This window comes from Chinchilla lanigera, unplaced genomic scaffold, assembly GCF_000276665.1.
Source record: "Chinchilla lanigera isolate Chin_1 unplaced genomic scaffold, ChiLan1.0 scaffold00024, whole genome shotgun sequence".
Taxonomy (NCBI): domain Eukaryota; kingdom Metazoa; phylum Chordata; class Mammalia; order Rodentia; family Chinchillidae; genus Chinchilla; species Chinchilla lanigera.
In genome coordinates, this window is record NW_004955425.1 from 15,348,578 (window position 1) to 15,362,674 (window position 14,097).

A 14,097-nucleotide genomic window follows, 5' to 3' on the forward strand; every position below is an offset into this window, starting at 1 on the left:
CTTCTCATCATTCTGGTGTCAGTCCCAGCATCTCCTCCCCGGAGAGCTCTCTGGCCATCCTTCTTCTGTAAGTTCCGCTCGCTCCCATCCCTCGCTGTATAATTATCTTCCCATAACTCATCATTATCTGAAATTAACTCATGCAATTGTTTATTTATGTGTTTGCAGGCTGTCTCCCACTCCCTGCACATACTACAAGGTGAGCTCTTGGTAATGAAAGTGCTTTATTTTCTATCTAGTACACAAATGGGTGCCCAGGGACCAGACCAGTATTTGGCACATAGTAGATGTTTAATAAATGTTGGTTAAGTGAATGAATGGATATGTGTATACCACAAGCCAGGATCACTGCTATCTCTGTGTTACGGATAAGGACACTGAAGCACAGTAATGCCACACAGCCAACAAGTGCTCAAACTAAGACTTGAGCCTAGATAGCCTGACTTAGCATCCATGACCTTCTCCCGTCCCCTCTAGCTCAGACCCTGTTCAGGCAGAGCATTAGGCTGCCTGACACCAAACCCCCTGGAAACACAAGAATGATCAGCAGCATTCTAGATAACGCGTATACAGTAAGTTCTAGACGGTTTAAGTGGAGAGACCGGTACATGTAGAAGTAGTTCAGAAAAGAATGATCATGAAGATGTAAAATCTGAAAACCACTGGACTGGCATCAAGAAACCCTAGTGGCAGCCTCTTTCCTCTCTCTTCTGATTCATCTAATTGTCCCTGCTTCATCTTGTGCTGTCCTTGGGTCTCTTCTCAACGTGCCTGCCAGAGGGACCACTTCCCTGTGTCAGCCTCCCAGGGCTCCTCTCTTATCAGAGAGCCGATGGAGGCCTCTTTAAGAGCTGCAACTACGCATTCAGTAGTTGAAAAGGGGCAGACAGTAAACAGTCCTGGGTTCTCATAGACTCTAAGACGCGGGTGTTCAATGCTGACAGGACTTTCATTATACACCTCTCTATAATTTTCTGCTTAGAATGCATTGGTTTTCCCAACTTGGCATCCTTCTTTAATGAAAAAATTATAGGCCTAATTTCAAAAAATGAAATGTATGCAAGCTTTCCTGCTTCTGCCACTTCTTTATTCCTGTAGCACATAAATCATTTCCCTTTTTAAAATTAAATTTCGCTTGCCATGATTTGGTAATGGGTTTTCAAAGGAGGCAGAGTAGCCAAGCTCTTGGCACAAGAGCTGCCTGCACCGCTTGCTCAGGAAATCTTCTCATTGCTGTCTGGCAGGGGCCGCGATTCCATCATCTGGGCTTCATACTCCCCTTGGAAGTTGCCTAGGAACTCTCTCCCTAACGATTCCTTCTCTGAATGGCCTTTTGGGCCCTCCAGCTGCCATCTTGGAAGCCTGACGAACAGATAGAATTTGGGCAGAAAAAGACTAGTGCATTCTTGCACTCCTTGGGTGTTTACTCATTCATTTATGAGCACTGACTATGTATAAGGCAGAAGTCCAGGCGTTGTGGGGACACTAGCCTCGAGAGACTTAAACACCAAATTGTCTGAGATAAGACATGGAGCAGTGGTCCACTACAAATACTATTTGTAATCCTCTTAGCAGCCCTGCATTTTTACCCATGAGCAACCTCAGAGAGGTTAAGCACCTTCTACAGGGTCATAGGCCTGGCATGGCACTGACAGAGCTTTGCTAATCTTGCACACACACTCAGGCCTGCTGCCCCCGATGGGCACACTTTGGCCCTACAGAGTGAGAAAAGCATGCAGTTAAGAGTCAAAAGTTACTTTGAGGCTTGGAAAAAAAAAAAAGATATCTGCCAAAGCTTTGTAAATGGGAAAGCTTTGCCAGGTAATAGGCCCTGGGATTTGATCTGTAAGGGCTAATTGGAGGGAAGAGAGGCGTGAACGAGGGCCCGATGTCAAGGGAAGCTTCTCAGAGGAGGTGCATCTCCAACTGGACCTTGAAAGATTCAAGTAGGAGGAAGTTATTTCAGGTGAGGATGTGGAAATGACTTAGACTTTGAAACCCAAAGAAAGAGACTGTTTCCTGTGCCGTTTTTAGCTTTCAGCATAGACAAAAAGCAGCCTCCACAAGCAAAACTCTTTTCTTCCTAGATGTTACGTTCCCCTGAGATGGCATGCGCTCCCCAGTTCTTCTCTCACAGACCCTGTTGTGGTTGGGACCCGAGGGAGGCCTCTTGGAAGGAAAATCAACTTGTCTTTTATTAAGTCGGATCTTTCCCTGGGGTCTATAAGAAAGAAAAGGAGGGATGGACCAACTTCACAGTAGGAGATGAAGGCGTGAGATGCTTGCTTGATTTCCTGACTTCTTTAAAGGTAGATTTTAGACTGAAAAACAGCTGCATAATAATAATATTTCACATTTTGCTTTTGTTGCTGCTCTGTTACTCACAACTTTTTCAAAGATGTTTTTTCTTGTTGTTTGTTGTTGTGTTTTACTTTCTGCCTGTTATGAAAATTAATGGCGTCACTTTCATCTTTAATCATTGGACTTCAAGCTCCTTGAGGGAGTAAGAATCATACTTTATTCATGTTTTTGACAACATGCATTTGTTGAAGTGATATAAAAACTCTGCTACTTTCCAGAGGACCGCAAATCCCCTTTCCCATCATCTTACTCCTTTCTTAGATGAGTTATTCTCTCTCTCTGTCTCTCTCTTCCTTTCTCTCTCACTCTCTATCTCTCTTGTCTCTGCCTCTGTCTCTCTTCCTATCTACCTATCTATCTATCTATCTATCTATATCTATCTATCTATCTATCTATCTATCTATTATCTATTTACTTTCTGTTTTTTTCCTCTTCCTGTGTGTTACTAGGGATTAAACCCAGGGCCTTCACACTGAGCTAGGTCCCTGTCCCCCTCCACCTTTTTATTTTAAGACAGGGTCTCGCTAAGTTGCTAGATTGCTCATCCTGGGCTTCAACTGGTGATCCTTTTCCCTAGCTTCCCATAGTCCTGGGATTGCAAGGATGTGCTACCATACCCAGGTAAGGTACATATATCTTTGTCTCTATCATTCAGCTTTAGCTTACTGTGGACTTAATTCTTAAGGGAAAGTTTCTTGGTCAGTGGGACCAGGTTTTTCCTCAACATTTTTATCTTTTCCAACTCGAGGAACATTCTTCAGAAATTAGTCAATGTTGTTAGTTTAAGATTGTTCTTCTTTATGATGTTAAAAAGATCGTGGGGTCTGAACAATTTAGGTGGGTGTTCTTTCTGAGAAAGTGGAGGCTCATCCTTAAATTAGGACTAATATTAACCCATATTCAGAGATCACCACATTGACCATGCCAGCTCTAACTCACAGACGTCAGAATTCACTGAAGGTAAAGCAACAGAGGCTGGTTCATTTGCATCAGGGCACTGCCAGGTTCTAACTAAAGTGTGTACTTTCTGCATTGGGATCACAATACAGAGGACAGTTCAAGCTGGAGTCATATCACAAAGAGTTGAGAAAGAAAGACTTGGCTGGTATGTTCGTTATGGAGAAGATGACTCGGTGGGTGGCACTAGCACCCCAGGGATATTTTGTGAGTCATTGGCTCACTGCATAGCCTTTGTAGGCGACATTTTCTGTCTCCCAAGAGAGTCCTGTGGAAGATCTTAGACAAGGCGGGCTGGTGATACTCAAAGATTAGCAAATCACACTTTCTTCCTCTCAGTCCGCAGGATGAATATTATTGCCTTTCAAATAAGGGGTGGGGGGCAATGATAAGGAGTGAACCCAGGGCCTTGCAGTCAGTGAGGTCCAACTTCATTCCTTTTTATTTTAAAGACAGGATCTTGCTATGTTGCCCAGGCTGGGTTTGAGCTTGCAATCCTCCTATCTCATCTTCCCAGAGTTATAGGAGAGATCAAATATTTTAACAAGGATATCACACATACAATATCAGAAATAATACTTTGTCACTGAGCTAATTCCTGCCCCACTTCTAGAACACACGCTTCAGCAAGAGAGAGGACGCTGGCACCAGTCAGTTTTTTGCAGCTTGGTCTGAAGATGGCAGGTACTAGCCCGTTACCCTTGAAAGAACAGAGGTTGAAATCTCTCAGAACAAGCAAAAGCTAGAGAATGTGGCAGAGACAGCACCGAGTTGCATCCCTGACCCTCAGTGCAAGGCTCATCTTCGCGAGCTGAGAAGGTCGCCTCGGAGATATGGATAGCTGGAAGCCGTCCGTCCCACCTCAGCCCTGCCCCTCACTCTTCCTGCAGGCAGACGGGAGCGCTTCATACTTCTCAAAGCACCTTCACATAGTCTTGCTTCTGTGCAATTCTGTATAACTGGGGTGAAAAGTGTCATTGAGCTCCCATTGGGCAGTGTGAGAAGCTGGTCAAGCAGTGCAATGGTTAGGTGTTGGTGCAGTCGTAGTCGGGTCACCACAGAACTGGAGCACCAGATCTCAGCCTGTGCTCTCAGTGCCGTCCCGCAGCTGTGCCCAGCGCGGAGTGCACAGCGTCACGGCTGCAACAGCCTACACGGCAAGCCCAGTTATCCAGAGTTTTCTGTTAACAAGATGCTCCCCCTACTTCACCCCCTTGGTATAATATTTCAAAGAGGAAAGAACATAAATAGTCAAAAAGGGCTCATATGTTTTTCAAAATATTTTTCTCATTATGAAATTATTTCCATTATGGAAAGTACAAGTACAATAATAATAACTGGCACTCCTCTATGAGCATATGTCCCACGTCAGGCCTTATGCTAAGCCTCTACATACATGAGCTTGTTTAATCCTTACAGCATCACTGCAAGGAAGTTCACATGAACCATCACTTTGCAAGGACGGCAACACCAGCTAAGAAATGGGCTCAGAGTCACATCATGAGTAAGTGGTCAAGCTGGATTCCAGTTCAGGTTTATCTGGCTGCAAAGCTGGCATGCTTGTCCTCTCTGATGTTGCATCCCTGCATATCAGCAAAAATCTCATCAGTATCTCAATTCCTCTCCCTGCATACCATCGACAGTCTCATCAATGTTAATCTCTTTCCATCCAGGCTTTTCCTAAAACATTCATATTTACTTAAGAACATTTTCATATCTTAAATGTTTGATTATTATAAAGTAAACATTTCTCTATGTTAGTATAAACATTTTATGAACACCATTTTAATAGTTGCATAATATTGCATAAAATAAATTTATCAAAGTTTACATAGTCTCGTCTGGAGATGTTTAGATCATTTCCTCCCTGGTTTGGTTTTGGTGTTGTGTATAATATGTAATTAACACCATGGTGGACATCTTTATATGTAAAAGTATCAGCATTTTGATGATTTTGCTGTGAAAGACTCTTGGCATCTCTTACTGCTAGAATTATTTTCCTTTTAAGCAAAAGCAAAGATATCAGATAATCAGAGCCTTCTGTCAATTGAGTGTCTCCCGAACCTCCTTATAGTGCTGGTGGAGGGAACCAGGAACCAGTGTGTAGAATAAAGATCCAGAGCTTCTGCATACCTGTGGAGCACAGCGCATACTGTGCTTAGGCAAGAAAGTGAACTCGGACAAAGATTCGTGTCTGCGTTATCTTCTGAAGATCTCACTGAAAATTTGATTCTTCATTTCTCTTTTAGACCTCTTCAAGTTGAATAAACAATATCCCACTACCAAAGTTTTTTAAATTGACAAATAAAAATTATATATATTTATTGTATAAAATATATTCTTTTGAAATATGTACACCTTGTGAAATAATTAATTACATATACATTGCTTCACATACTTCTTCTTTCATAAGAACACAAAATCTACTTTCTTAGCAAATTTCAAAAATGCAATACATTTGTAAGTATAGTCACCATGTTGTGTAATGGATCTCTCAAACTTATGCCTTCTATTTGACTTAACTTTTGTATCATTTGACCTACGTCCCCACCCACTCCTGACCCCATCCTTGATAAACAATATTCTACCTTCTACTTCTTTTCTTAATTAATTTTATTGGTACCTTTTCGATATACATAATGATCACATTCATCAAGGAATTTGTACCTGTACTTTTTATATCTTGGTTCTTCTTTTTTTCCTCTCCATTCCCCTCCCCTCCCTTCAACCCTTCTTCCCCTCCTTATTTACAAAAGCTTTGTTTCCATTTTTTGTCCTTCTGCTTTCTACTTCTATAAGTAAAGCTCAGCTCCTCCTTCCTCAGCTGTTCCTGTGTAGGTCTGTGGAGGAAATGTTGAGCTGCAGCCGATGAAGATGTGAGCGATACCGTGTCATGTTTGTTTTCTGTGCCCCGCTTCTTTCACTTGATATAATACCCTTCTGGTTCATCCCTGTTGTTGCGAATGACAGGATTTCCTTCTTCTGATTTCCTTCTTCTGAAGGCTGAGTGACATTATATTGTGCATATATGCCACATTTTCATCAGTATTCCTCTGTGGGTGGACACTTAGGTGACTTCTATCCCTTGTCTTTTGTGAATAATAGAGTAGTGAACATAAAGTACAGGGGTTTCTTCCACATACTGACTTCATCTCCTTTAGCTATGATTCCAGTAGTGGGGCTCCTGGATCACACAGGAGTACTATTTTAATTTTTTGAGGTGCTTTCATACTGTTTCATGCAATGGATTTACTAATTTACATTCCTCTGCACCAACAGTTTAATCACACTTTATGCACACGTAAGATTGAGACTTGGTGCTTTCACAACGTCTAGCATTGAAGCCAGTTGCAGGGCTAATGGAGATTGGAAATTGGTAAAGGAATGATTGCCACCAGCTCCTCCTTCCTCCGCTGTTTCTGTGTAGGTTTGTGGAGGAACTGGAGAGCTGCAGCCAGGGCAGACATGAGGTAGTGTGGAGAGAAGGAGCAACAGAAGTTAAGAGCCTGTTTCTTGGGCATTTACAGCCTCAGGTAGAAGCCTTTGCCTGGGTCAAAGTGCAGAGCCAGGATTTTGGAGGGATATACTCTATGTTATTAATTACCCAGAGCTTAAGAGAAAACACAGTGTACCAGGAAGGGCACTGGTCGGAGAGTCAAACCCTCTTAGAGGGTTCCGAATATGACTCTTGTACCAGATAGGGAGCTTCAGCTTACCTTTATGGTCTTGTGTTTCACGCAGGAAGTGAAATGTTGGACCATATTTTTCAGCCTATTTGCATCACAGGTCCTTTTAAGAACCCGATGAAAGTTGTGAATCTTTTCATGGAAACATAATTGTTATAATAATGAATTTGAATTACGTTGTTAGCAAAAATGAGCAAAACAAGCAAATATAGAACATTCCGCATATACTTCTTAGGATTCATAGAGAATATGAAATCTTAGACGCAGAACCACTGGTCCAGGTGAACTTTAAGATCCGTTTCTGTTCTCACATACTTACATGCTACTGGTGTAACATATAAACAAAAAAAAGTCATTTCTAGTAATTTTCCTTAACCTTTATACTTTAACTGTGATGATTCATTTTCTGAGAATTCTGGTTTAACCAAAATGTAACAACACTGACAATAGCTCATACCTGTTAGGGAAAGTTAATCAGCTGTCTGACATTGTGCTGGGTGTGTAACCGTATCTTGGATCTCTAAATGATATCTTTTTAATGAATTGTGTTTGTTTCATATGATTAATCACTTCAATAAAAAACCTTAGTGAGGCCAACTTTAGCATTTATTGATCACCTACTATATACATTCCATGATTCTCCCAACAATACTCTGATGGAGGGGTTGTTGTCCCTATCTTGCAGGCGAGAAAATAGAAGTTCAGAGCTATTTAAGGAAGTCACTCAGCACACTAGTTAAGAAAAGGAGCTTGGGTTCAAACCCTGCATTGTGAAACTGAAATCAGCACTCTTAGATGTTGGCTTGTGCTGCCCTTTTTGGTATCTGGTTGGCTATTCTGAACAATTTAAATAGTAATTACAGGAATCTGACTTGTGTGCAAAATATCTGGGATTTCTGTCAAATGCATAAGACAATGCTCCAACAGGGGAAGCTGGGTTTTTTGTTTTGTTTTGTTTTTCAAATTCACCTGCATAAACTTTGCTTCTCCATCTCTGAGCCATGAGTTTAAAGGTGATTGTTTCCCTCACTTTATTGGACATCTCTGAGCACTTGCTGTGGGTGAGTTGTTAGACTGAGAAGCCTTGGAGGATGCCAAATTTCTGCTTTTAGCAAGCTCAGCATCAGGGCTGAGGTTCCTTTTCTGTGCGTTGCTGCATGGCTCCATTCTCTAAGGTCAGTGTGTTGTCTGCACTCTAGTTTACATAGACAAACTAGACTCGCAGCTCATACCCAGTCTCTGGTCTACTGTAGTGTTTTACTGGAACACTGTCACACACATGCGTTTGCATCTCACCTATGACAACTTTTGTGCTATGATGGTAGCGTTGAGTATAGCCCTCAGAGCTGAGAATTGTTACTTGATCCTTTACAAGAAAATATCTTGACCCTGATATAAGCCAATTAGGCATTCTAGTTCATCAATTCTAAAACACACCATTTCTAAAACACATCATTTTTAGGTACCATGCTGCTGATACAGTGAAAAGCATTACTGATTATAATTATAAAAAGCTGTCAGTTGGGAGACCACCAATTCTGGAGACATTGAAATGTGAAAAAAAACATGCATCTTACAATTGAAATTCAGTACTGTCAGAGTGAAGTTTTGGAGACATTAAAATATAAACTGTAAATATAGATTGCTTTAAGACAGTGTTACCCAGCCCATTACTCACCAGTCTATGGACTCACCCTCAAAGCTGTAACAACGGGCCATGTGAGGAGACCCAGGGAACTAGAAAAGTACTGGCTTTTTGGCATCTGTCTTCCCAAAGGCTGTTGCTAATAATGTGTAGAAGAAATATTTTGGCATTGTCCTCTGATACTATTTTCAACTCCTGTTAGTATAAATATTTAGGGTGTCTCAGTACAGTGAGTTGTGTGGCAGTAAGATTCTTGGTTCTTTTATCTTAGGGCTGGAATATTTGAACAGTATGCATGGTCTTAAAATGTGTTTTGAAGCTACGTACAAAAGGCTTTGTCGTAGTTTGGAACAGGAATCTTCTCAGATGTTGCTTATGGTCAGATTCTCACCAGTCTGAAAAATATGCTAATTATATACAAGGCTCTGAACAGAAAGAGTGAACTCAATATTACAATTTTAAACTTCCTCAAAACAGAATTGGGACTACGTAACAGGAAGTAGTGATTAATACATAAACAGCACGTGTCTCATAAGGGTGCAGAAACTGTCCACTTTGTGCACACACATTTGTAGGTGCTCGTAAACTGCCCCATGAGCATCCATATTTACGAAAATAAGTCATGTTATATTTTGTTTTGTTTTCTCTTCTTTTTTTTCCTTCAAAAATAGATGTTTAGGAATTCTGAGTCAGACCTCGTGTTATTCGGCTAATTCAGCTGCAGAGTAAGTTATTAATAACCCCCAGATGTTGTTTATAATGATTGGGTATTTTCGGTTGTGAAATAATATTTTCTTTTGTGTGTGTGCAAGTGGTGTTTCTTAATATGCTCTACAGCGTCTGAATAAAAGTTTGATGGCCGAGCAGTTTGCATGTCGAATATAATTGCTGCTAAGTGGGCTCTTCATTCTTCACATTTTTAGCTCTAATTGCTTTTTTTCCCATATATCTAAAAATAAATATTTGCAAGTTTTGTGTTCGGCTACTCATTGTAATACACAAAATATTTGTACACTGAGCAAAACTCACTGATAATGTTCGCAATGGGCTATTTAGAGAAAGTAAGGTTGGTGTGGTAAGAGGAGATAAAATACATTTTTATTAGTACAAATGTCAGAGTAAGCCATTTATCTTATTTTGAAAGAATATTTTTAAAGGAGTGGCCAGAAATTTGACCCCGGGGATGATTTAAATAGATTCAGTTGGAAGAAAAGATCCAGTGTCAAAAAATAGTCTGTTTTGCTATATAATGAATATTTTAAGTGATCTTTGAAAGATGGCAATTAATTTTTGATTATCGGGGACAAAGGCCCCACTCTGTAGATTATCCAAGTCCCTGACTTTCTGGGCAGCCTGTTTCTCCCTCCATTTGTATTTATTCCAGCTCATTAGCACCTCCACCCGAAGGCTGGCAGAGAAAAGGAGAGGAAGAAAAAGTGAAATCACTTCTGCTGCTCTTAATGGCCCTTGGAAAGAATGGATCATGAATGAAATAGGAACCAGTGGGAAAAATAAGCTATCAGATTTTCTGCTTCCTTTTATTCCTGCTTCCTTTCTCCGGCATGAATAATCAATAGGTAGCTTAAAGCCTTTTAAATGAACTCTATATCGGAAGGCTTTGCAGTTATAAGAGCAATATCATTTATTCTTTTTATACTGCCAGAGACTGTATAAATGCCAGAGAGGTAAATATTGCCCAGTCTCTACGTTGGCATGAGATGTGCTCCTGAGGTTTTATTTTTTTCCCCCAATCAGCAGCAATGCACAGAAAACAACAACTTTTATGTGCATTCAGAAATAAACATCTGCTTGACCACCGTATCATGTGATCGTGTCTTATGATCCTGATCTGGTGATATTATGCATTAATAAAAGTTGGCAGGTTTGGTCTTCCTCCTCATATTGACTTCTTAATGTGTTGTTATATTTACAGTGCACCTAAAACAAGCTGTGTCAGGACAGCTGCTGGATTTCCACTCTATCTCCAAGTTCTATTTGATGTGACAATAAAATAATTCTTCCATGTTTGCATTACTTAGCCATCCTTTTGATATGTATTCTTTAAGGCATCCTGGCTACACGAGTCTCACATTTCAGTCCCCTTTCTGGACCACCATGCAGCCTAGCGCTGTGGAGCTTTGTGTTGGAAGCTCTTCCATCAATCAGAATACCAAATTTACATTGTTAGGGTCCCAGGAGGTGTTGGAGCTCTGGATTCAGCAATTATTGTGAATAAGGACCTTGCAGCTAGAATGAGTGCCAACATTCCAAGTGCTAGCACAATGGAAAAGAGAAGTGGTTTATGTTAGAATATGGTCACATTCTTCTGATTAAACCCACTCAAAAAAGACAACACTGTAATATTTTCCAATGACTGTTTATCATGAATTACGTCAGCCTTCATTTAAATTGCTATTATTTCTCCTTAATGCTTCTCGGTGCCCGCATAATTTACGGCACTGGCAGCCTCGGGACTATGAAATAACCTTTCATAACCACTCTACAATAGTAAAGAACATGGCGTTTGTGTTGTTAATTATTATAGGACTCCTTTAACTTTTACAAAGTGACATAAAATATTGTTGAGGTATTTATGGTTCAAGCTACTTTTACATGGATCTATTTTGCTTCTGGCTAGTTCTTAACTAAAGCAATCATTTGTGGTTATTAGGCCGCCGGAGATATTATGTCAGAACTGGTTTAAGAGTATTATTATGTATCACATGTCCTACACGACATGTCAGCACTTGAGGCTGTCTTTCACTAAAAGCAAATGTAATTTTAGTTTGTGCTCTTTTAGGGATCGGGAATTGTAAGCGAACCCGAGTTCATTCTAAGGTGTCCCAACTGTTTGGGAGCCCGTGTCAGCCTTCTGTCACATGCTTTTAGTCTTTTTCCTGTGGATTTCAGACCTTTCCAAAACAAACGTCAGTGAAAGAATAATTCCGAGCAAAGATTTGCTTAGAAGGAGCGACAGAATTAGCATGGACTGGTTAACTGCCCTGGCTGAGCTGGTTCTGGTTCCCTCATCTTCTGGTTTTTCTTCTAGATTTGCTAAACATCAAGTCCTCTGTGTCTGACCTTCTGAAGGGAGGACAGGCGCAGCTCCTGCACAGCCCTAGTCTCCAGCCTCACCTATGTATTCAAAGGCTACCCCAGCTTTCAGGAGAGACTTCCTGGGTGAAGGGTGATGGACACAAAAAGGATGGGAACACATTTGAGTTTTCACAAAGCTACCCTTCCAAGCAAACTTTGAATTAATATGTCACTCCTCTTGGGTTCCAAATACTATGCATATTTTCCAGCTCTTGCTTATTTAAAGCTAGAAAGGAAGGGCGGGCCAGAAAGTTTTACAAAGAATGAAAACACATTAATGACTCATGTTAACAATTACTGATTTTCTTAACATATAATTTCTTAATTACTGTCAACCAAAATAATTTACATGATAATATCCCCATCCTTCCCTCATCTGTTTTTAAAAGCCATAAAACAGGGATCAAAGAGCTTGTCTGATCAATAATCAGGAAATTCTAACTCCTTAATTCTTAGTGGACAGATGGAACTCTGACATGGATATTCTTCAGAATAATCACCTCCAACACAACGGGCAAAATAAACTCTCCAGTAAAACAAACAGCTTTGAAAAGAGCCCAGGGGAGTTTTCTTTAGCTTGAATTCAAGGAGGAAATTGTGACTTTTATGAAACTTGCATAAATTTACATGTATCCTGTCAGCGTTTTAAAATTAGACAACATGCCTGAATGCCCTGGAAATGAGTCTGCCATCCAGATTTAGGGCGCTTTTAGCTTTTTTAATTAAAGACATTTCACAAGCCAACTCCAGAGAAGGAGAGAATTCAGCATTACATAAGAATGTAGCGAAGTTGGAGATTTAATGAGTGAATATTATGAATTTATAAAGGAGATAAAAGGTGTGAAAGGAGCAGTTATTGGGAGTTTTCTGTATTTTTTTAAGTGTTAAAAAAAAATGGAAGGAGTGAAAAGGCCAAGCTGCCATGTGCTGTAGCCTCATTCTGGAACTGGTTCCAAGCTCACAGAACTGACTGTGGGATTGTGATGCGTGTTAATGAGCACCGTGGCAGTGAACTGGGATCATGGGTTTGTCACACGGGGATCTATATATACATACAACACAGAAATAGCAGACAAGAGTTGTTGCTGCAGTGTGGTTGTGAGAAACACAAAACAATCATAGGAAAGACCACATTTCTATGCAGCCCTCTGCCCAATCCCACAAATGCTCATTCTGAATTCTTTAATAACTGCTGATACTGAAATATAGTTATTGAACATTGTTTTTAACTGCACATGTTATACCACTTAAGAAGCTTAGACTAAATACTGTCAGCTCATGTTTGCTTTCCTAGCATGTTATTCATTTATTGAGAAATTCGGAATGTAAAACATCTGGGAATAACTTGGTTTGTGCAGAGGCATCTTTAAGATGTGTATATTTCAGAACTTCTTTGGTGTATTTATTTAGAACTATGGGAAAATTCTGTAAACATGTTCTGGAATATATGTAGCATTTGAATATGAAAGAGAAAGTTGGCATAATTGAAAACCCAAATTTCATTTTCTATAAATATTACTTTTTCAGAGGAATGAGTTTCTGAAATTAGAGAATCTAGATTATGGTTAGTGATACGTACAAGGAAGTATCTTTCTTTGCCCTGGATGGAATGTATGAATCAGAAAAGTCCACTGTGGCCCTTTTGGGGGTTCAACGTGATGTTTATGTCTAAATAAAGGAGCTAATTTATTTCAGCATTTCAAGGCATGAGCTGTATCTACACAGACGCAACTGCATAGATATAATAGAGTGTGACCAGAAGGGCTGTATCACTGCAGTGTTAATAGCACCCTGGTTCTGGTCAACAATTAGTCCATATATTTTATAGCCAAGCCTTTGAGAAACTGGCACCATCAGCACAATCGCAATAACTAAGAGGTGGCACAACGTAGAGGGGAGTCAGAGAAAGGAAATCATTCATGATTTGCAAGTGTCCTTTTGGGAAAAGCAGAAGTAAGACCCGATATCACATAGGTCTTCAGAGTTCTTCTAAATGTTACATTCTGTAGCCATTTTACAGCTGAAAGACTCAAGCCTACCCCCTGCATATTGTAATACTGTGTGAGCTTTGTGACGGAACAGAGCTCGTACAGGTAAATTTGCCAGTGGCCCAGTGGGCTGTACTAGATGAGGACTAGGATCCCCCAGACGCCTCTTCGCTGAGATGCCAAAGCCCTTCCTATGGACAAGACTGTCAAGGGGGCATGTAAGCATCCCTTTAGATGGCCATTGTCAAAGGAGTGTTAAAAATAGTATACTTGGGGCTGGGGATTTAGCTCAGTGGCAAAGCGCCTGCCTAGAAAGCACAAGGTCATGAGTTCGATTTCTGGTACCGGAAGAAAAGAAAAAAAA

General features: G+C 40.4%; 1 protein-coding gene and 1 long non-coding RNA gene across 4 annotated transcripts in view; both read left to right on the forward strand.

The window, feature by feature from the left end:
• The window catches only part of Arid5b (AT rich interactive domain 5B (MRF1-like)), a 179,296-nt gene that overhangs the window by 94,627 nt on the left and 70,572 nt on the right, over positions 1 to 14,097 (forward strand). The gene's annotated exons all lie outside the window — the stretch shown is intronic.
• On the forward strand, positions 734 to 5,614 carry LOC106148637. Of its 3 annotated transcripts, XR_001234278.1 has the most exons (4): positions 734 to 2,309; positions 2,879 to 2,982; positions 4,738 to 4,822; positions 5,393 to 5,614. It is a non-coding gene; the product is annotated as an uncharacterized LOC106148637 (long non-coding RNA). The 3 variants fall into 3 exon arrangements; XR_001234276.1 differs by having other exon boundaries at positions 4,738 to 5,614; XR_001234277.1 differs by having other exon boundaries at positions 2,939 to 2,982; positions 4,738 to 5,614.